A 22,979-nucleotide genomic window follows, 5' to 3' on the forward strand; every position below is an offset into this window, starting at 1 on the left:
TTGGAGGACTGAATGACCATCGTGAGGAAGAGCCAGTGCTTGTTGAGAATAGAGGGAAGAATAGTAGGAAAAAAACTGGAAAAGTAGGAAGACCTTGAAAAGCCTAACAAAAGAGTTTTCATTTGTTCCAAAAGATAATATTGAGGGACTGGGATTTGTTGATTAGGGAGGTGGCATGTTTAGACTTGCAGTTTAAGAAAAGTCACTTTGGCATTATTGTTGGTATCACAAATTATTCTCCTGGTTCTACTCAAATCCTTTTGCATTTGTGCATTCAAATCTTCACTGCTTTATCTGAATTTGCCATACCCATCACTCAATATGCTTAAATGATATTGGATTACATCTAATTTTTTACATTGGAAGTAATCTTTGCCCACAAAGCCTTGCTTTCTGATTTCCTGGGTCTTCCCAGAACATTCAATTTAAGGAAGATATTCAGGCCACACTGAACTGCTGACTCATCTTTGCAGGACTTTCTTCTTCCCTTTTTCCTTCTCAACTCCCTTTTATGCATTGTTTTTCCCCACCGGAGAGGTAAACTACTTGAAGGCAGGAATTATATTTTTACTTCTATTTGCATTTCTAACACTTGGCACAGTGGCTGGCATTTTATAGTCCTTTAAAATTATTATTGACAGCCTAACTAAAATCTATAAACAAAAGTTTGTTCAGATATTTTCCTATTTATGGACACTCACTGTTTCAATTCTTTGATATAACAAAAAAGTACATATATATATCCACATGTGAACATTTATATATATATAATATGTTGGCATATGTGTACATGTGTGTATATACTTAAACACATATGTCTCTTTCCTTTGTCTTTGATGTCTTTACAAGTATGACACTGTTGGCAACCCTATTGCCTTTTCTCTATGTGCTTAGTCCTATTTCTGCCTTCTAGAAGTGTATAAAAGAAGTATATTTCTTCTTCCATGTCATTATAAGACTTAGGATGGAGAGTGGGCAGAGTTGGCCTTGAAACCAGAAAGATCAAGGTTCCCCTCTTGCCCCAGTCTGTACTGACTGTATGGCTCTCATTTCACTTCTCTGTGGTCTATGAAAATCGAAGATTTGATGTTGCTAAGAAGTGTTGAATGGCATTGACAAAGGCAGTTTCTTCACCTAAGACTTCCCTGTACCAATGAAAGCATAGATTTATTTCCTCTAACCATCCCTATTTATGACCATTTATAGCTTTCTTCAAATGAAAACAATCACTAAATTTTTTTTATCATTTATGAACTGAGAAATGGCATTTATTTTTAGGTATTTGTCTCATTCCCACATGTATATGTATGTACGTAACATATGCATACACACATTTGTATATACATATATATATAATACATTTATCATAGGTATTTGCTGCAAAGATTGTCTCCTAGTTAATTATTCCCCATTGAATTATAAATGAAATAATTTGCTTATGTGAAAGCTTTTCAATTTTGTGTAATAGATATTGCCCACTTGATCTCCTATGATAACCTCTATTTCTTGTTTATGTAAGAAATCTTCCTCTACCATCCAGCCATAGTTATTCTCTAATTTGTTTATGATATGATCATTTATATTTAGTTCTTGTGTATATTTAGAGTTTATTGTGGCATATGCTATTAGTTGCTGGCTTAAACCTGATTTCTGCCAGACTGTCTTCTAGTTTTCCTCAGTAGTTTTTGTCTAACAGAAACTTTTCCTTTGTAGTTCATGTCCTCAGATTCACTGAACGCTAAGCTACTGTGTTTGATTGACCCTGAGGTTATTTACATAATTTATTCCATTGATCAATATGTGCTTATGTGTGTGTGTGTGTGTGTGTGCGCGTGCATTTTTTAGAATCAGTTCCAAATCTGTTCTGTTTTTAAGGGGGTGGAACGTTTCTTATTAATCTTCTCTTCCTGTGCTGATATAAACTTATTATCTCATGAAAGATGTAGCACAGATTTGATGAATGTTCATGATCTGATACTTTCTCAACACATCTCATCTATGTTCCTCTTGCCAAACATTTCAGACTGTTTCCCCAGCCAAAAACCAAATCCCAGAACACTTGATATTCCCACATAATCCTCTAACTGGCAACAGAAACCCTTCCAGACTAGAATGTTAAATGAACAATTGCACCCAAAGGATATTGATTAGCACTCAGAGAGTATTGATTAAAGAATTGGTGTCAGACTGAAAGGAGATACTTGAAGTATGTCTCAGGGCTCTTTACTTAATCCTGCCAAACTTAAAATTTCTATGTTATGAATCGTAGAATTGCAGGGTTGAAAAGAACCTTATTGGTCACCTAGTCCGATCTCTACCAAAAGCACACAACTCAACTGCAGCATCTTCAATAAGCAGAGCCTTTATTCGAAAGCCTCTGTTAATTAAAAGATTAATTACCTTGGTTGTTTATTCATTCAGCTGTGTCCAATTCTTCATGACCCCATGGACCATATCACACCAATATGTCCATGGAGTTTTCTTGTTTGCCACTTACTTCTCCAGTGGATTAAGGCAAACAGAGGTTAAGTGACTTGCCCAGGGTCACACAGCTAGTGTCTGAGGCTTAATTTGAACTCAGGTCCTTCTGACTCCAGGAGCAGTGCTTTATCCTCTGAGCAACCTAATTGCCTCACTTGCCAAGGTAGCCTATTCAATTTTTAATAACTCTTTCGTTTTTTTTGCTTCACCTTGAGTTGAAATTTGCATCCCTGTAACTTCTACACCTTCATCTTAGTTCTGCCCCCTAGACAAAGCACAACAATTGCAATTCTTCTTTCACACATTCTTCACACAGAAAGCATAGTTTTTAAAACTTGTGATTGCCACAAAACTGAGGTGGAAATTAATCTAGTACATTTAGGAATTAAGATTTAAATATGATGGCAGTTTAGAATGATCAGCTGATGTGAAAAAAATGGCTATAAAAGCAATTACATAATGTATTGGGTAGATCTGGCTTAGGATATTTTTTGAAAACCAGCATTTTAGTTAACTAACTCCTAAATATAATGAATGAATATAATAAATATACTTATATTTTATTATATGTAATAAATAGCAATTAAAATTAAAAATAAATAATAAATAAATAAAATTAATTAATTAATTAAAATATAAATAAAAATAAAGCCCATACAATATAATAGACTGGTAAAAACAATATCTAATATAAGGGAAAAACTAGTACCATTACAGTCAGTACAAATGAGAACATATATGGATTGTTTGGTGTTGTACAACATACCTTAAGGAGGACATTAACAAACTAGAGTTCATCTAGTCATGGAACAAGCATGATTATGAAAGATCTGGAAACCATCTCAAATAAGCAAGGATAAGAATTTGGAAAGATTCATCACAAGAAATGTTTAAAGGATATTGCATGAAAGATGGATTTGATCACCTCTCTATAGCGTAAAAACATAAATAGCACTGGGCACATGGACAAGATGTAGGGATATGCAGATTTTAATCAAAATAAGTGATCAATCTCCACCTATAAGAGCTATCCAAAAATGAATTGGTCAATCTTATGAGACAGGGAACTCCCTGAAAACAGTTAAACAAAAATAGAATGGTCCTCTGTAACAGCGTTGGAGAGTGGATTCCTGCACTTGTTAAAAGATTGGGGAAGATATCTACTACCATCCTTTTCTTAATATAGTTTTTATAATTGGCTGAGGCATAAATAGAACTTCCCTGTCTTTCATTTACTTAAGAGACAGTCTAGTTTCTGAGTCAAATTCAAGTTCTAGTTCTGACAGATATTGTCTGTGTGACCTTTGAAGGTCCTAACTTCCATTGGTAGAATGAATTTCCTTATTATGGAATTCCCTACACCAGTTAAATCAGAAGTCTAGTCCCTATTCCTTCACCTTCCTGGGTTGAATGATGAAAGGAAGAATGCATAAAGATTTTATTTGCTTTTCAATCTGCTTCATCCAAAATTGTACATTTGGGTCATTAAGGCAGATGCTACTGAAATCTCAAGGAAATGAAACCAAAGTCTAGCAGCAGTATAGAGAATACTGCATCCTTACACAGATTTGTCAGTCTTTCTCTCTTTAGGTGTCAGTAGACATGCACTTTGGAACCTTTAACTATTAGGAGGCTTGGATCAATTTTAAATACTAAGGTAAAGCATAGAAGTGATTTTAGGGGAAATACAGACCATTATCTACTTCAGAAGGTTTACGTAATCTATCTTTCCTAAGGGATCCATTAGCCTTCCTTGATTACACTAAACTCAGATTGAATTTCATGAAGATTTCAGGCTTATCTTATTATCTTTTAGTTTTACAGCTGAAGAATGCATGGAAGCCTTAGGAAGAGATATCAGGTGAAAGCCATTTCTGCTGAATGGTATTTCCCCCTTCATCTTCAATATCTGTGCTTATGGAATAATAGTAATGTAGTATAGTTTACAACACACTTCAAATATCTTGTTTTATTTAATGCTTACAGAACTCTATTAGGCTAATAGGTAGGTTAACCTAATATTTTTACCCCCATTTCATAGATGAGGAACCCAAGGTTCAAGTTGCTCAGGAGATATGCCTCTAATCACACAACCAGGAAATTGCAGTTTATAATTAAAATGCAGGTGTGGTATGATGGAAATAATATTGGCCGTCAAGTCAAAAAATCTGTATTTAAATCTCTCCCCTGATATTTATTTCCTGTGAAATATTCTGTAAGTCTCTTAACCTCTCTGTGCCTCAATTCCTTTATCTATAAAATTAATAGGTTATGTTAGCTGGCTTATAAGGTCCATGTATTCCTTGACTCATGGTGTTGTGACCCTCAGTCCAGTGGGCTTTAGAAGAAACCTTGCTAATCTATGGATATGCTTTTGCCTGCTTTTGGAAAGGATAGCAATTCACTTGCAGAAATACAAAAAAGATCACTAGCTCTAAAATCAGAGGATCTGAGCTCAAATATCATCCATGATACTTTAATACCTGTGTTACCTTGGGTAAATTACTTTGCTTCCCTGAGCCTCGGTTTCCTCATGTGTAAAAAATAATGACAGGATTGGATTAGATGCCTTCTGAGGTCTCTTCTGGCTCCAGATCCTTGATTCTATGATATTATGATTCTGAATCAGCCAGGATGGTCTGATGGACTAATCATTTTCCAGGAATAGGAGCAATTCTTGGAAGAGTAGCTCCATAGGATATCTATGGATCCAAAGAGTCTACCTGATATCTCTAAATTTTTTTATAGTAATCATTTTAGATTTTCATGCATCAGGTTTAATGTCCATTAAGTATATCTGTCACAGTCATAACACCATGATAAGTCAGTTAGGAGCAGGGCTGCTGACTGTCATTGTGCTGAGCAACACCACTGTTGCTACAATTTTTTTTTTTCCAGCCATCTGATTACTCCCAGATCATCAGGAAGCCATGGTGACTTCTATGGATAAAGCTGAGGCCCTGAGAGTGCATACATTAAGCTATTTTATCTACTTCTCAGAAAAAGTAGAACATCGCTTTGGCACCCTTTCAATAGAGGGGAGGTTCATATTAATGATACCTGTTTATTTCATACTTCTGATATCTTGTGGTTAACTGATGTTTATTGTTCCTTCTCTCACTTTTCAGACTTCTCGTGTGCACCCTACCCTGCTCTTTGTTTTAAATTCTTATATTTACCTGTTTTTATTTAGCTGTGGTCACCCAGAGGTCTTTCTCCCACAAATTAAAATGTACCATTTATTGTTTTTATTACATACAGCCTACCAACATTTCCTTTCCTATTGACGAATCAATAAAAGTTGAAGGATGTGTGGCTTCTGATGAGATGAGTTAACATTGAACTTGGGCTGATGTATGCATCTAGTTGGTAACACTGGTTGTCAGCAGGCTAGCAGAAGGAAATGAAGAAATGAAAAAAGAAGAAAAGCTACTGTCCATTGGGATAAAGAACCATTGCTTCCTGGATTTTTGAAATGGAGAAAGAATATTCTCAGTTGAACAGTGGGCCCAAATTCACCACGGCAGAGCTTTTCTTTATACAATAAAATCATATATGTCATGACATATGAGGTTACTTTTCTCCTTTTAAACTTTTATTGAGATTTTGTCCAGCATCTTTTTTTCAAAATATATCTTCATCATCTCTCAATCTAATGAACCATCACTGTCAGAAAGAATGAAAAAAAAATAGAGGGAAAAAAACATATCAGGGAATCTAATTAACTAAGTAACCAAGTGTGATAGCATATATAGTATTCCATATTTGTTATCCCCTACACTTGCAAAGTGTATTTTTTCATTTCTTCCCCAGGTCTGGGCTTGGCCATTATAATGATATCATATTTCACAGTTGTTATTTTCATTATTATAATCATTATGCGTATTTCCTCAGTTCTTCCTACTTTATTAGTATATGTAAATCTTCACATGTTCCTTGAATTAAATATATCAATGGATCATCAAACATTTATTAAACACTTTCTATGTTGTAGGAACTGTGCTAGGATCCAGGGATACAAAATACAAAGAGTGTGAAGAGCTTACATCCTATCAGCATGTATAAGATGTGCATATAGTTACATGTGAATAAATGAAAAATTAATTTTAAAAAGGAAAATAGAAGACAGTTGAATGATTTGAGATTTTGAGATGAGTTTTGAATATCAAGAAGTATTCTATGAAACAAAAATAAGGAGGAAGTGCATTCCAGGCATGGGGGATGGTCAGTCCCAAGTCATAGAAATGGGAACTGGCATGCCATGTGGGAGGACCACAGAAATACTTAATTTGGTTACTTTTTGTAGAGTTTGGGAAGGGAACAATGTATAATGATTCTGAAAAGATAGTTAAGGGAAAGGTTGTAAAAGGTCCTAAAGACATCAGTTTATATATCAGATATATATCAGTTTATATCCTAGAGTTTATTGCAAAGGGGAGTGACATGGTCAGATCTGTACCTAGTGAAAAATCTCTTTGGCAGTGTGTAGATAATGGGCTGGAGTGGTAGGAGAAATAACGTTAAGGAGACCAATTAGGAAACCATTTCAATAGTCTAGGAGAGAGCTGATGATGGCCTGGTCTAACAGAAATGGCAAAATTTAGCATCTGGATTGGGAATGTGGAGTGAGGGAAAATGAATTGAGTATAATATTGAGTTTACAAATCTGAAGAGACAAGAAGTATGATGGTCCCTTTGAACAAAGAAGGGGAATCTATTTATATTTTTGTGTCATAGTAATATTTCATTATTGAATGTTTTAATTTTCAATGTAATGTTATTACATTATAGATTGTTATACAATTTTATTTACATGGGTGAGTGGAATAGGTTTAGTGAAGACTTCTCAGATTGTAATTCTTCTCCCAAGGGTAAGAAAAACCGAGAGGCTCAAGGTTACAGTATTTTATTTTTATCCATATAAGGATATAAAACTGTGTAGTACATTAGGGTCTCGATGATTGGATAAAATTTACATAATTCTTCGATGTCTTCGTTTCAAAAGGGATTGGTTAGATTTCGCGTCTAGAATGTAGGATCATATTCTCAGGTAATGAGGATAACGGTCAGTGGGGAGGGAGAGATTTGCGTTAGGGTCTATATTATATATATATATATATATATCACTGCTTTTCCTTTGTCTTCGGTGGTAGAGGAATTGCCCCGCTTCTCAAGAACTGAATAAATAAACTTTCTGTCATCACTTTGAGAGGCCTCTGAGTAATTAATTAATTTAAGTAGGGTAAAATCACATTTCTTGAAATATAGTAGTTCCATACAATAGAAGTGTGACATAGGCTGAAGGGTAGTTCTGTCTCTCAAGATAATTATCATTATCATCATTACTATTTTGGTGAGTGTTCATGACTCTAGGTCTGGCATTTTATCCGTTGTGCTGCTTGTTTTCCCCATGGAAACTATAAAAGTATATTATTTTTAAAGTCCTGAGTAATACAGTGGAAAGAAGACTAGATTTTAATTGGTAGCAATCCAGTTAGAATACACTTTAAGCAGTGGGTAGCACACATTAATTAGCTAGCAAGTATTTTGGTTCTCCTCTCCAGCCTTGCCTTATACTTCATTGACCTGTCAAAGCAGTGCAAAAATGCTCTTAAGTTGGTTGTACATTCATACAATGCTCCTCAGAGCCTTGAACAAAAGGGAAATATTAGCTGCTTCCTAAGAAAATCCATAGACATGGATGTTACAACTTTTTTCTGTCAATGAGGAAGGGAATTAAGCTCTGCAAACATTTCTTTTCCCCACAGTCTCTCTTCTTCCCATTTAAGACATGGTCTTGCCATGTCTTTGTCTTAAAAATAAAATAAAATAAAATAAAATTTAATAAAATAAATGTCATTTTCAAAGCATTTACCAATATTACCTCATATATATTTTATATTTATATGTATCTCATCTGTGTTTTGTGTGTGTGTGTGTGTGTGTGTGTGTGTGTGTGTGTGTTTAAACTTTATCTTTCTGTCCTTTGTCTCACTTCTTGGAGTGGTTTCTGCCCTTAATTTGTGTGATTTCCTTTCTTTTATTTCCTTGTTTATTCTCCCTTCAATTCCCTGATGGCACCATATTGTTCTGTTTCTCCTTTTTCTGCTTTTCTACTTTGCTTTGGGATTGGTTTCTGCTGTGCCTTGATTATCATATCCTTTAGAAACCTTTGATTTCTTCTGGCAATGACCTAGCCTTTTAAATTTGGTATCCAATTTGGAATCTAATCCTCAGTAACTAGTGGGGTTGCCAACTTCTCTCCCAGGCCAAAATAGGCCCTGCTTTTGTTTGGAAAGCAGTCACACATTAGTTTTTGTCTTTGCAACAGTACCCTTCAATTACATTCATTGAGAAAATTGTAAGACAAAATGAAGATGAAAGAGTAATTTTGTCATGGGATTTGTATGTGAGGATGAAACACTGAATTCTAAAAACTACAGAGAAGAGACAAAGAAGGAAAACAATTTATAACATACCAGAGGGGATGGGTGGGAAATAAACTTCAAGGGATATTATCCTTCTGTGTACATTATGTTCCTTTTCTTTTGGAGGCTTCTCCGTTTTTATTCTAGATTCCCTAAACCAAACAGTATTTTCCAACCTTTTCAGTACGAGGAAAAACAATGGATTTCATTATTTCCCCCATGATGGTAGTGATGGTATTCATATTAGTTTCTTTAAAATATACATGAAGAAAAAAGTAATGAATTTGGGTATTATTAATCACAACTATCTACATATATTTGAAAGCTAGTAACATGTAAATGGAAAGAGAAAGATATATTAATTTTTCAACCTATGAAAATTAGATTTGATGATTTGTTACAATTAATTACAATTTGTACTTTACTGATGTTAATTCAATATCCAAACAATGATCCCTAGTGTGCATGTAAATTTGTCAATTACTCTGTGGCCCTCAGTAGTGTTCCATCAACAGTTTGGAAGGCTGTCTTTCCACCCAATAGCCAGAATGAACTGTGGAGCCAAAATATGCACTACAGTGGAACAGGGAGAGACCAGACAAAAAGAGGAGTGGTGAGGAAAGGCTAAAGAGGTCAAGTAATCATAGACATTTGGTTTCAGAGAAAAAAAATATTTACGAGGTTAAGTGGAGATTTCAGCAGGAGACAAAGCTATGTTCATTGTGGCAGAAATAGATATGGCCTTCTGGGGAGTCAACAAATATAAAAGGAAGTGGAAGACTGAGTGCTCATGGAATTTGTTCTAAGGCTATTAAAAGTGAGTCAGGAATTAAATCAATGGGAAACAATTCTGTGAAATGTAAGTTACTTAGACATTACATTAATTGTTTTTTAACTCTTCATGGAGAAGTTAGAAGTAGTAATTTTATTGTATATGTAGTACCTGTATTTGGGTTTCTAGAGAAAAGGGGAAAGCATTAAATCAGGCAATACCATCTGAGATTAGTGAAATCTCACTAATTCATACTCTATAGCTAATTTGCATAGTATTGTTTTTGGAAACTCAAGGCTCAGACTATTAGAGGAAGTAACTTAGAGGAAAGTGGATTTTAGTTGGCTCTGGAGTTTAGGGTATGGGTATGTTTTCACCAAGTTCACTAAAAATTCCAGGTTTTGCTGGAACAAATACTTTAATCAATCCACCATAATAACTTTGAAGCATATTTCTTATTGTTCATCATGTTGCACTTTTGAGTTTTTTCCAGCCTTGCTTTATTTGGAGAAAATCTTTTAGATTCTACTCTTTTTCTGAAATGTTTCTAATTTTTAAAGGAAGGATTATAATTAATTAAAATATATAAACTTGTGAGCTAGATGTTGGTTTTCATGCTGCCTTATTTTGTTACTAGGAAGAAGTCATTTACCTTCCATCAGTGTCTTCATCATAAAGCGAGGTTTATGGAAGAACATGCTTGCTAAAGTTCCTATATTTGGTATTCCTGCAAAAACAGTTCTATAAGCACATGTCTGTGATAAATTATTTTTGATTGACAGCTGAAATTTTTGTTTCATCTCTTTCTATTTTTATACTTAGAATTCTTTTTATTGTCCTGAATTACTCTTATTTTTATTTTTCTTCATCCTCCAAACATTTGTAGACTATTATCCTTTCTTTTATACTCTGAGCTTGTCAGTCTGATAAGCTCTATAAACTTAAAATTTCTTATTTTCTTTCCAGTTACTCTCTTATTTCCTTTCTGGCTTGTTTTTCTTTGTACCTTTTCTGATTAGATATAATTTTCCTATTAGTGCTCAATTTTTTCAAGTATAGATCTTCTTTCACAGTAAAATGAAGAAAAGCACTGTTAACATCATGTTATGTTACAATGCACCTTCATAGTCAGCCAAAGTCAGAGATAATTTTCTGAGCAGGAAAGTAGAATATTGATATTCATTATGTTTGATATGATATATTGTAAAGTAGAATATTGACTATATATTAATTATACTATATAGTATAAGAGAAGAAATACCAGGAAAGTTTTCTTGCTCTCCCATAGCACACTATTTTCAGTATTACCAGCAATAGTACTTAATATTTCATCATGAAATATGAATTCTTTTGCAATGCTCAAACCTTTTTGGGACTTCAAAAGCTCTTTCTTGAAATGCAAAATCTTCCTGTTGAAAAGGTAACACCTTCAGCCTTCCTCAGTTAATATCTTAGTAGGGATTACTTGACAATTCCATGGAGAGCAAGTTGGCCTAGAAATGGAGATGACAGAAAATTGTTAATATAGTTGTTCACATAATGGCAGAAATTGTTAATATCAAATGTAATATGTGTGAATTGTCATTCCCTTAAATGATTGTTGTAATGTAAGAATTTCAGTAAGGTCCTTACATTTCTACTTTTAAGATATTTACTCTTGATTAAATTGAGCTGAGCCACCCCCTAGGTCCCCCAACACAGGGATTTCACCTTGTAGGCCCAGCTCAAGCTGGATCTCATATTCTAGTATCCTTGTCCCCTTCCATTAAAATTCATGGCATGAAGAGCAAACTAGCCAGAATGAAATTGCTTTCCTTGCCCCAGCTGCCAAGGGCTACTGGGGTCTCATGACCAGGCCTTGCTACCTCATACCATCTCCTCCCTCTCTCTTGCTAAAACTATAAAATATTTTTCTTGGTCCTCTTTGGTTGGGATATCCACTGGACATCCCCTATGGGTAGCACATTTGATACTCTATACTCTCAATTAAAGTCACTTTATGCCTGAACATGGTTTTAATTTATTTCGGGACTTGGCAAAGGCAAGGAGAGTGGAGTATTTTACTCATCCAGTAAAATAACTAAGAACAATAAGATAAAATAAAATTTACCTTACTCCAGTCCAGTGTAGGAACAACTGATGAATGCCAATCAAGCAACAGATATTTATTATATTAATCAAAGCTTATAAAGAGCTCTAAATTTTAGAGTTTTAGTAATATTTAGTGTTATTTGATAATTTTCTAAATTTTCTTTATTAAGGACATATCTTAGAAGAAAATCCATTTTTCTTCTATTTCTAGTCAATGTTATTTTCCCAAGCAGAGTTACTTTACTATGAATCTGATTTCAATTTCAAATAATTAGTGCATCAATTTTTGAAATATTGCATTTAATTAAGTTTATACCCTGTATTTTGTAAATATACATGTGAGTTGCTTCCAGGTTTTGCAAGACCTTTGAACCTTTGACTGCTTCTTCTTTACCTCTCTGAGTCTCTCATCTTTTTTCCAGCTACAGCCTTTTTTACTAAGACAACAACAAAACAGAAACAGTGTATTCGAGCTTAGATAACTTCCAGATCCTTTAGGATGGCACATGGTTCTTATGTATCTTTCTCAAATTTCAGGGACCAGAATTGTAATTTCATTGGTATGGAAAGCTTCTATTGGTAAAGGTAGCAACTTCCCAGTAAATCATAATCTTAGGGAACCCGTTTAAGTACTTAGGAGTTAAATACTTGCCTTGGGTCACTGAATGTATTATACTTGAGGTTTGAACCTAGATTTGCTCTGTATCCATTATACCTTTCCTAAGTGCTGGTATGTGAATGGGGAGAGGGTAGATGGGTAGTGGTGAGGTAATTGGTTTCCCTTTTGTTTGACTTTCTGGACCTGAAATCCAAAAAGATGACAAAGAGCAAGGATGTGTGCTCTCTGTCAAATACAGTCTTCTCTTAATCCCCCAGGCCCTCATCATTAGAGTAGCAATTCATCCCCACTCATGAGAGACCTGCAAGGGTCCAAGTTCTGAGCAGCAAGATATTATCTCCCAAAAGCAGATCTCCTGTGCAATATTTTTTTATATACTAGTTAGAATGTTAGAGTATTCTCCATGACAACCATCATCTTCTTCAAGACCATTAAGACCATAAGAAAAATCACAAACCATTTTATTATCAGAACCATTTTTTTCTACCAAAAGAAATCTTCATACATCTCCTTAAATAAATACAGTGTTTGGATTATTCAGAATTAAAAGACTTTATGTCCACATGAGGGTTTTAGTCTCCAAAGAAGCAGTAGCCTTGGAATGAACAAGTATTAGGTTTTATGCCATTTTTAATAGAGCAGCATAGGCCAGTCTGAAATGAAGATAGACTGTTTCTCCAGCTATTGTTTACTGGGTAAAGTACTTTGTCTTGTCTTTTCATACCAGCTGAAAAGCATAGTTGTGGCAACAACAGCAACAACAAAGATAATAATAGAGGGGGAAAGGTATTATATATTCCTCCTACAAACAGACCATAAACTTTTAAAAAAATGAATAACTCTTCAAAACCAAAAAGCTACACAACATGATATCTAGGGAAGAACCAAATAAGTACAAGTGAATACTCAGATTCTCTTCAGAATCCTAGAATGTTCTAGTGTGTCATATCACAGATGTGCACAGAGCATGTTCTTGGCAGGTCTGTATGTGCTGGCCCAACTTGGGGCAACCAATCATAACTTTTCCCCTAAGAAAATGTTTGCAGCAGGGAGTACAGGTAGTTTTCTGTCCTTCCTTTACAAAGAGGACCAATGACTTCATAGGGATGATATCTTGACCTGTGGGTGAATTAGATTTAAATGAAGCAAAGTTACACAAAGTCAATAGTCTCACTCTCTCTTCCCATCTTTGAAGTCCAATGGTAAGATAAAAATCAACACAACTGGTGATGGCTTGAAATACAGTAGATGACCTTGGAATCTTCTGTTTCTGACCATGTTCTAAAATGTGCTGCACAGCCCCTGCTTAAGCTGCCTTCGTGGCAGTTGGAACAAATTGTTCTCATCTTCTAACCCCTGGACATGAAAAGTTAATAGTTATCTTATAAAAGGTAAATCTACTCCCTTCTTACAGGTACAATTGGATTTACTGTGCCTACATACTTTTACTAAAACTGAATGTTTGCTGAATTTTCTTCTTTCCATATCATTTAGTTTATATTTTTACAATTATTTGAAACTTAGTTAACATCAGCAAGAACATCTATATTCACATATATAAGCAAGACATTAAAAAAACTATTTCCCCAAGGGGATGTATGGATAGATTCCAGGTGGTGTATGAACATGGACAGGTATATATGTGTGTACATGTATATGTGTTTATATATATATGTTTGTATATGTGTAAATTCACATACATGCATATTTCAATATAATTGATTTCCTTTGTAGTCTTATATATTTTGTTTTATGCATTTGAAAATACTAATCTGAAAAGTTTTCCATAGCCCTCACCAGATTGCCAAAAGGGACACCAAGAAGATTGTAAATCCTTATCATACAGAATTTTTTATAGAAAAGAACTTTATATGGCATCTTGTTCAGTGTCCTCATTTGATAGATGAGGGAGTGAAGCATCAAAGAATGGAAGAGACTTGTTCAAGATTAGATAGAAAATTGTGGAGCCAGCATTAAGGAACTTGTGTTCCTGAACTCCACATTCAATGTTCTTTTTACTATATGAGAAATTGTACAATAACATTATTTGTGCTATAAAAATACCTTTAAAAGGTATATATTTACTTTAATAAAGTAGCAGCTATGTTCTGTTTGAGCCACTTTGCTCTTTTGAATCCTTTAAAAATAGTTTTCTAGGTTTAATTGCTAATTGTTTTCACTGAGAGATATCACCAAATACACATAAAAGGGTGTCCTTACAATCAGAGTGTCCTTGGTTAAAGCCCCTCCTCTGCTTCATTACTATGCGACCATGGCATGAACCTTGTTCCAGGCAAGTATCCTAAATTTTAATTTACAAACAAATTACTCATCTGCACTGGGAAAGTGCATTTCCACACCAGAAGTTCTTAACACGTAAGTCCCCTCCCCACCAACACACATCAAATGAAATTATCAGAGGTATTTGAATAATTTTAAGTCTGTGGCCATATCATTCACATTATGGTTTTTCGCTCTGCATTCGTTTGCCCCCTATTTTTGCATTCTTTGTATTTGTCATTTATTATGTTGCAAAAACATTCTATTATGTTCATATCCCACAATATGTTCATCAATTCCCTAATCATCAGATTGCTTCTAGTTCTTTGCTATTGAAAATAATTATGCTGTGAATATTTGTTGATGATTAGGCCTCTTTCCCCCCCACTCTCTACTTCCTTAGGGTATTGTTCTAGTGGTTGGGTCTCTGGGTCAAAAGATAGTTTTTCAACCCTCGTTGTATAACACTTTTCAATTCAATTCCATTCAAGTCCAGGAATGCTTACTAAATACCTACTATGTTTGAGGAATTGTTGCAGGCACTGAGTAAACGATAAACATTTGTTGAGAGCTTATTTATAAGTATCTGAAGCTTTGGCAATATAACAATAAAAATGAAACATCCCTTACCATCAAGGGATTCTTTATGGGAGACAACAAGTACATGAATAAATGTGAAGTAAATGATAACAAAATAAATATGATTTTTTTGAGAGAGGCACTACTTGGTGAAGCTATTATGAAAGGTTTCATGCAGAAGGTAGCACTTGATGATTAAATGAGAGAACATATACATTGAGCTTTATAAACCTTAAAGCAATACATGAATACAAGATATTTTTCCTTCCTTGTTTTCTTCCTTTCTTCCTTCCTGTGGACTGAACCTGAAGTCAGGAAGACCTGAATTCAAATACCACCTCAGACGTTTGTTAACTTTGTAACCCAGGGGAAGTCATTTCATCTCTGTTTGCCTCAGTTTCCCCATCTGTAAAATGGAGATAAAAATAGCACCTACCATGCATCAGTGTGAGGATAAAATAAAAAAAATTATTGACTTTGAAGCACCATATAACTACTAGTTACTGTTATTGTTATTATTAATATTACCTGGGCTTTAAGGAAATATAAGAATTTTTAAAGGAACTAAAATGAAATTTGGTGTATGATATATGAAAGAGAGTTGTAGCCAAGTTTGGTTGCTCCCTCGAGGTCAAGAAGGTAAGTAATATACGAAAAGGTTGGAAGGATCACAGAATTTGAAAATTGGAAGAAACGTTAGGAGTCTAATCACACATAATAGGAATCCCATTTTTGAGGTACTATCATATACCTCACAAGTGATTATCCAAACTCTACCTGAAATATAGAGATGATGGGGAAAAGACTTTAACTAGGAAGTGTCTGCATCGTGAATATGAGTTCATGTGAAACTTATAACTTGGAAACTAATCAGATATTGGGTGGGCTTAAGAGAGAAAAACGGTCAAAGATGACTTCAAGATCACACATTTGTTTGACTGGAAGGATGATGGAATTCATAATAACAGCAGAAAGTTTAGAGAATAAGCAGGTTTGTGGGGTGGGGGAGAAGATTGTTTGACTAAGTACATACTGATTTTGAGATGCCTATAATAGTGACCACCAGCCTAATGGCATATTAAAGTTACAAAGTGCCTCAAGTATACTATTTCATTGAGTCTTCACAACAATCCTTTGAATTAGGTACGATTATTATCCCCATTAAGTGTAATACCTTATGCAGCACCAAAAGTCTAGTAAATATCTCTTTTGGAATTTGAATTTAGATTTTCCTAACTCCAAGTTTAGTGCACTGTTTCCTTTATCAAACTGTTATTTCATCGTGAAGAGGCAACTGAGAGATGTTCACCAGGTGGTTTAAATGACAAGTTCAGTACGGATTCAGGTAGGTTATATACAGATGTGAAGGGCATCTTCAGAGAGATGATATTTGAACTTATGGGAACAGAAATGATCAGCAATGGAATATAGAGAGAAGATATGAAAGTATATGATAGTGTACTAGATAACCTCTCTTTTAAAGGAGCAACACTTTGATTCTACATAGGAGACTGAAAAATACAACTGAAACAGGAAAACAACAAGGAAAGAACAGCATCACGGAAATTAAGGGACAAGATGGTATCCAGGGGAAGGGCTTCATCAACATGGTCAAAAACTGTAGAAGGATCTAAAAGGAAAAGGCCATTACCTGTAACACTTACGCAATCGTTTCTAACGCTGAAGACAGTAATTTTTGTCATGTGATAGAAGCCCAATTGTAAGTGATCAAGCAGTACATAGGGGATAGAAAATGGTGGTACAGCAACAATTCTAAAATGTTTTGTATGTTGGTCAACTGGGTGGCACAGTGAATAGAGTGCTGGGCTTGAAGTCAGGAAGACAAGCTCAGACCTGTCTTCAGATACTAGTGTGAACCTGGGCAAGTCATTTAATCTCAGTTTTCTCAATATAAATGAAGATTATAATAATAACTACCTTAAAAGATGGTTGTGAGGATCAAATAAGACAATATTCTTAGCCCAGTGCCTAGAACATAGTAGGTATTATATAAATAATTCCTTCTCCCTTCCTCCTTATCCATTACCATTTGGCAGTCTGGTGAAGGCAATGGGCTCCTTCTCAGAATGTTTTTTTTAAGAAATAACACATAGGATTACAAAGGAAATGAATTATAATGAAATATACTTTTATGTGTATGTTTTGGAAATATACACATACAAAGATACACAGACATGTTCACATATACCAGCTTAAGAATCCCTAGTGTGAAAGAAATTTTTTTAAGAAATGTGCAAAGAAATGGAAGGAAAATATAGGATAAACACTTAAAGAGATGACAGAGTGAAGTGTTTTTGTTTGTTTTTTAAAGGCTAAGTTATGTTTTAGACACTATGGAAAGAGCAAGTAAATAAGGAAAGACTGAAGACAAGAGAGAAGGAATGATTGCTGGTGCATTGCTACAGGAGATGGAAAAGAAAAGAATAAGAGCATAAGAAAAGGAGTTGACTTTGACAAGGACAAAGGCTATCTGGTCCTCAAAGTCTAGAGAAAAGAAAGAAAGGATAAGTGAAGAAACAGAGGGGCTTTGAAGTTTGGTGTAGGGGATATGAGGACCTCACATCTTATAAGAGTTCATTTGGTGGCAGTGTAAGGGGCTTCAGGAGAGTAAAGTTTGGTTGGAAGAATCACAGAAGAGATTATAATAGACAGTGGATCAAGGCCTAATTTGACAGTCAAGCAGTTAATCAATGCTTTATAGCAGTGAGAGCCTAGAGGCATAAAAGAAAGAGGACTGAACTAGAATTAGGAAAAATAGTATTCAAATTCTACCTCACATACTTAGCTGTGTGATCTAAGGTGAGTCACTTAGCATCTGTCAGGCTAAGATATATACATAAATATTGATATTTCACAGGATTTCTGTGAGAATCAAATTAAGTGATATATAAGATGTTTTGCCAAGCATAAGGTTTTATATAAATATTACCTATTATTATTATAACCTAAATACTGAGTAGATATAGTTGGTATGGTGGTATACCTTTATCCTATGGAATTCAGCACAAGAGAATATGGAAATTTTACTGTGTGTGTGTGTGTGTGTGTGTGTGTGTGTGTGTGTGTGTGCGCGTATGTGTGTGTATGTGTATGTATGGAGTCATCTAAGTTTTAGGATTGGCAGGTCATGAACTTAAAAGGAGAAGGGAAGGGGGAGAAATTCAAGTGTTAAGAATAATATAGAGTTGAATTGGTTAATTTTAGGATTAAGATTGTCAAGGGAATAAAGTGAGAACAGATAAGGAATGATGGACTGAGAATACAATGAATGATAGAAATAGGATTATAGTATAGATGAAAAACAGGTTCAGAAGGGTAAAAAGAAGGACAAGAGACTACAATTTCAGAGTAAAACTTCAAAATTCAAAATGATCAGTTGCGATGGAGATATCTAAGGTATGATTATTTCCTTGGGTGATGGAAGTTAAATAATGATGTAGGACATGGGATCTGATGAAATTAATTAACTGAGACCTTATCCTTTCTGAGAAATTCTTAACATGTATGAATGTAGGGTGGCATGAATAACTGTGATATTCTGAACTCCTTAAGAAAGGAAAGAGAATGACTTGGTAGTTGGTAGATCATAGCAAAAAGATTTGGATCAGGTGACATATATCAAGCCTCAAAAGAGCATTGATTTCTGAGAAACAATGGCAGAAGGAGAAGCTATAAGAAGTAGTAGGAAAGAGAAATGTGGGATTTCAAATCCTTCTCTTGGTCCAATGTATTAGGAGATATGAGAAAATGAATAATTAGAACTGTTCAATGTGTTTGAGAGAGGCAGATGTCCATTAATATAAAAGGATAAAAAGAGAGTAAAATAAAGACATACAAGATGAAAGAAAGTTTTCTAATGAAGGAATAAAGCTTCCAGAAGGCAAGTATATAGAAGTAATAGAACTGAGGAGAGGTAAAAGAGAGGTGAAAGGCAGTGTTTTCTTATTTTATTTTGATGGGGAATAAGGCAAAATGAAGATTTGAATTTTCTTTTCGTAGTACTGAGTACCACTTGGTTTTGGGTTCTCCATGATCCAAAGATCTATGACAGTAATGCTTTTCCAAAACAAAACAAAAGAAAACCTGATAGTTGGCACAGTGGAGGTGGCAAGAAATTTACTTAATTACTCTTTTCACTTGAGTTGCATGATACTTTCCTTGTATTTCTTTCTCTATATGTCTGAATATTCTGTCAGTCTTCTTGCTGAATTCATCACACATTCACTAAGTATTCACATTTCCATCAACACTTCTCTTGTCTTTCCTTCTCTCTATATTCTTCTCCTTGGTGATCACATCCACATTTCCAGGTTCAGTGATCATTGCTATAAACACACTGACCTAATCTTTCTCCTAAACTATAGCCTTACATCTCCAGCAGTGTTTGCATGTTTGCAACTAATTGTCCCATTAGTATCTCAAAGCCAACATGTCAAAACTGAATATATCTCCTCTCGTAAATCTACCCCTCCTCTAAATTTTCCTATTTATGTTGTTGATGCTAACATTTTTCCTCCTGTCCAGGTTCATACTCTTGAAGTCATAATTGATTTTTCTTTCCTTCCTTTCTTTTCCTTTCCATTTTATATCCTATTACTTGCCAAGTCCTGTTAATCATCTCTAATCTACCCTTTTCTGTCTATGAACATAGACACTACTCTAGTGCAGACTATTTTTGCCTCTTTTAAACTACTGCAACAGCCTTATATTTCTCCTTTCCCTTCTCGAATCCATCCTTCACAAACCTGCCAACATATATTGTCTAAAGTAAAGTCTTGACTTCTAGGTCATATGACCAAGACATTGAAAGATAAGATTTTTTTCTCCTATTCTCACAAATTCTTGTGTGCCAAGAGGCAAAGTAATTGCAACTGTTCCAAAGAAAAGACACTAAGAAGTCTGATGAGATAGCAATCTGATAAATTTTAGTAGAGAAAAACAATCATGACAGCTCACATAGCACCCCATTTCCTAGCAAATTCAACACTCTGCTAAGGCAGCTCTGGGATTCACTCATCAATTTCCTTGCAGCTATTAGTCTCTTGCAGCATGTCCTGCTCCTACCTACACCCTAGCATTCCATGACATTAAGCGGATTCACATGCTTTTGGAAGAAGAAGAGGTATAGGAAAGTGGAAACATATTTTGTCTGCAACAGAAGATTGCTGTGCTTTAACAACATTCAACCAAAGAACTAAAGAACGAGAGGAACTGAGTCAGTTTATTAGTATGTGCATGTGTGGAGGGTATAGTTGGGAGAGGGGTATTGGATCAGGCCTGAAGGAAAGGAGGAAATCATCTTCCTAGCATTGGTTTTGACCCCCTAGAAGTCTGATAGACTGGAACTTGAATTAGTTAAAAGTGAATGACCTGAACTATGAGGAGGCTTCGAAAGCTTTGTTGTTCAACTCTTTGACAGTTTGCTATCAAAAAGAAAGGATTCAAAAAATGACTGATAAGGGAATAAAAGGACTTTTCTCTCCTGAAATTGACAAAGATCTCAAAAGGAAAAAAAAACTAAATTAAAACTGTGGCTATATGAAGATATAGAAGAATAAAGATAAAAAAGATATTAATATGAGTTATGATGGTTACTGGGACAACAATCCAAACAGGTCTGAATGAATATTATAAAAATAAGAAACTGAACCAGACTGTGATGATGGAGAAAATGCTATGTATTTCTAGGAGATCATGGAACCATAGCAATATTTTTATTTCCCAAGTAGTTCCAGAGAGAAATGTGAATCACTGAAGCAGAATTTATGGTCTAGACAGAAGAAATTATTGGCAGAATAGAAAACCTTTAATCCATGGTGGCAGATCTCCCCAAAGACATTAAAGAGAGAATAACTGATGAGGAATATTAAATCAAAGACATGAAAGACAGCCTGGAAGAGAAGCAAAAGTAATAATATTAGAAGAATACATAATCTCTATACAAGTAAAATATATTGATCCTAAAGACAGGAAGTATAGATAAAACTTAAGCATCATAAGATGCCTTAAAGACTAGGAAAGTTAAACATAAACAAAACAAAACAAAAATATTGAATAGCATAATACAAGAAAAATACAAGAAAACATCCTAGAACTGAATATAGAAAAACAAAGTGCCAATCAAAAGAATACATAGATTGCTCTCATGAAGGGGAAAATCCATTTTGCAAATCCAAGACTTTAGTTAGTTAAATGATTCCAACAACAACAAATTCTGCAAAAGAGCAGAAATTTAAAAAGTATGCTTTAATCTGTACTCAGAGATTATTAGTTCTCTCTCTGGGAGTCGTTACCATTTTTCATCATGGGTCCTTTGAAATCGATTTGGATCATGGTCTTGATCAGAGTAGTTAAGTCTTTCATGGTTAATTATCCTTATAATGTTGCTGTTACTCTGTGCATAATGTTCTCCTGGTTCTTCTCATTTCACTTTGAATCAGTGCATGTAAATCTTACCAGGTTTTTTCTGAAACAATCCTGCTTATATGTTCTTATATGTTCTCATAGAACAATAGTACTTCATCACAATCATATATCAAAACTTGTTTATCCGTGTAGCACCAATGCAATAGTCACAGCACCTATGGGAGTCATGAATATCCTGGCACAATTCTGAATCACAAAATACAACTCACATGGAAGACAGAACCAAAACATTTATTCAGATACCAGAAAGCCAAATCCATCATAGTAACAAAAATTTATACTCAATAACAATGCAGAGAACAACACCATCCCCAAGCCTTCCCTCTGCTAGGCTTCCCACAAACCAGCTCCCTTAAACATATTACATGCAGGGTCCTTTAAACAAAATCACAAGCAGGCTTTCTCACTCATGCTAACCAGTTGCCTACACTCTTCCTAGCTTTGACTGCTTTCGTGACTCACTTCCCCTTAACTCTACTGTAGCTCTGCCTCTTCCTGTTCTACCCTTCAGCAAACTCCTCCTACCACAGGCTCCATGTGACTCAGACTCATGTGACTCAGGCAGGTCACACGGGGCTATTAACGAATGGGAAAGATCTTGTCATTTTAATTACTATTATAATCCATACCTTAATTGATGAGCATCCCCTCAATTTCTAATTCTTCACCACCACAAAAATAGCTTCAATAAATACTTTTCAACAAATCGTTCCTTTGCCCTTTTCTTTGATGTCTTTGGGATATAGGCCTAGTAGGGTGTCAAAGGGTATATACATTTTTCTATGCTTTTGGGTATAATTCTAAATAGTTCTCAGTTGAAAACTTGACAACGAATTCCTAGATAGTGACTGAGGCAAAGAGTAAAGCACAGAAATGATGAATAATTACACAAAAGAAAATGGTAGTGATAAAACAACATACTAAAATTTCTCAATTGAGCTTAGGCAGTTTTCAAGGAAAAATATATTTCCCTAAAAAAAGTTAGCAAAATAGAAAATGAGAAGATCAATCAACTGAAAATGTATTTTTTAAAAATTCAAAGTACAACAAATAAGCAAGCCCAGAATAAGGGATATTGAAAATTAGAAGATGAATAGATAAACTGGAAACTAAATAGACCATAGAAATGAAAAAACTAAAAGCTGGCCTTTTGAAAAGACTAGCAAAACTTGATAAACCTTGAGCCAATTTGATTAAAAAGAAAAATCAACAAAACAGCAAACATGTAAGGTAAGGTAACAATCAGAAGAAATAAAATATATGATCATTACCAACTATGTAC

The sequence above is a fragment of the Notamacropus eugenii genome, chromosome 5, assembly GCF_028372415.1.
Source record: "Notamacropus eugenii isolate mMacEug1 chromosome 5, mMacEug1.pri_v2, whole genome shotgun sequence".
Classification (NCBI taxonomy): Eukaryota; Metazoa; Chordata; class Mammalia; order Diprotodontia; family Macropodidae; genus Notamacropus; species Notamacropus eugenii.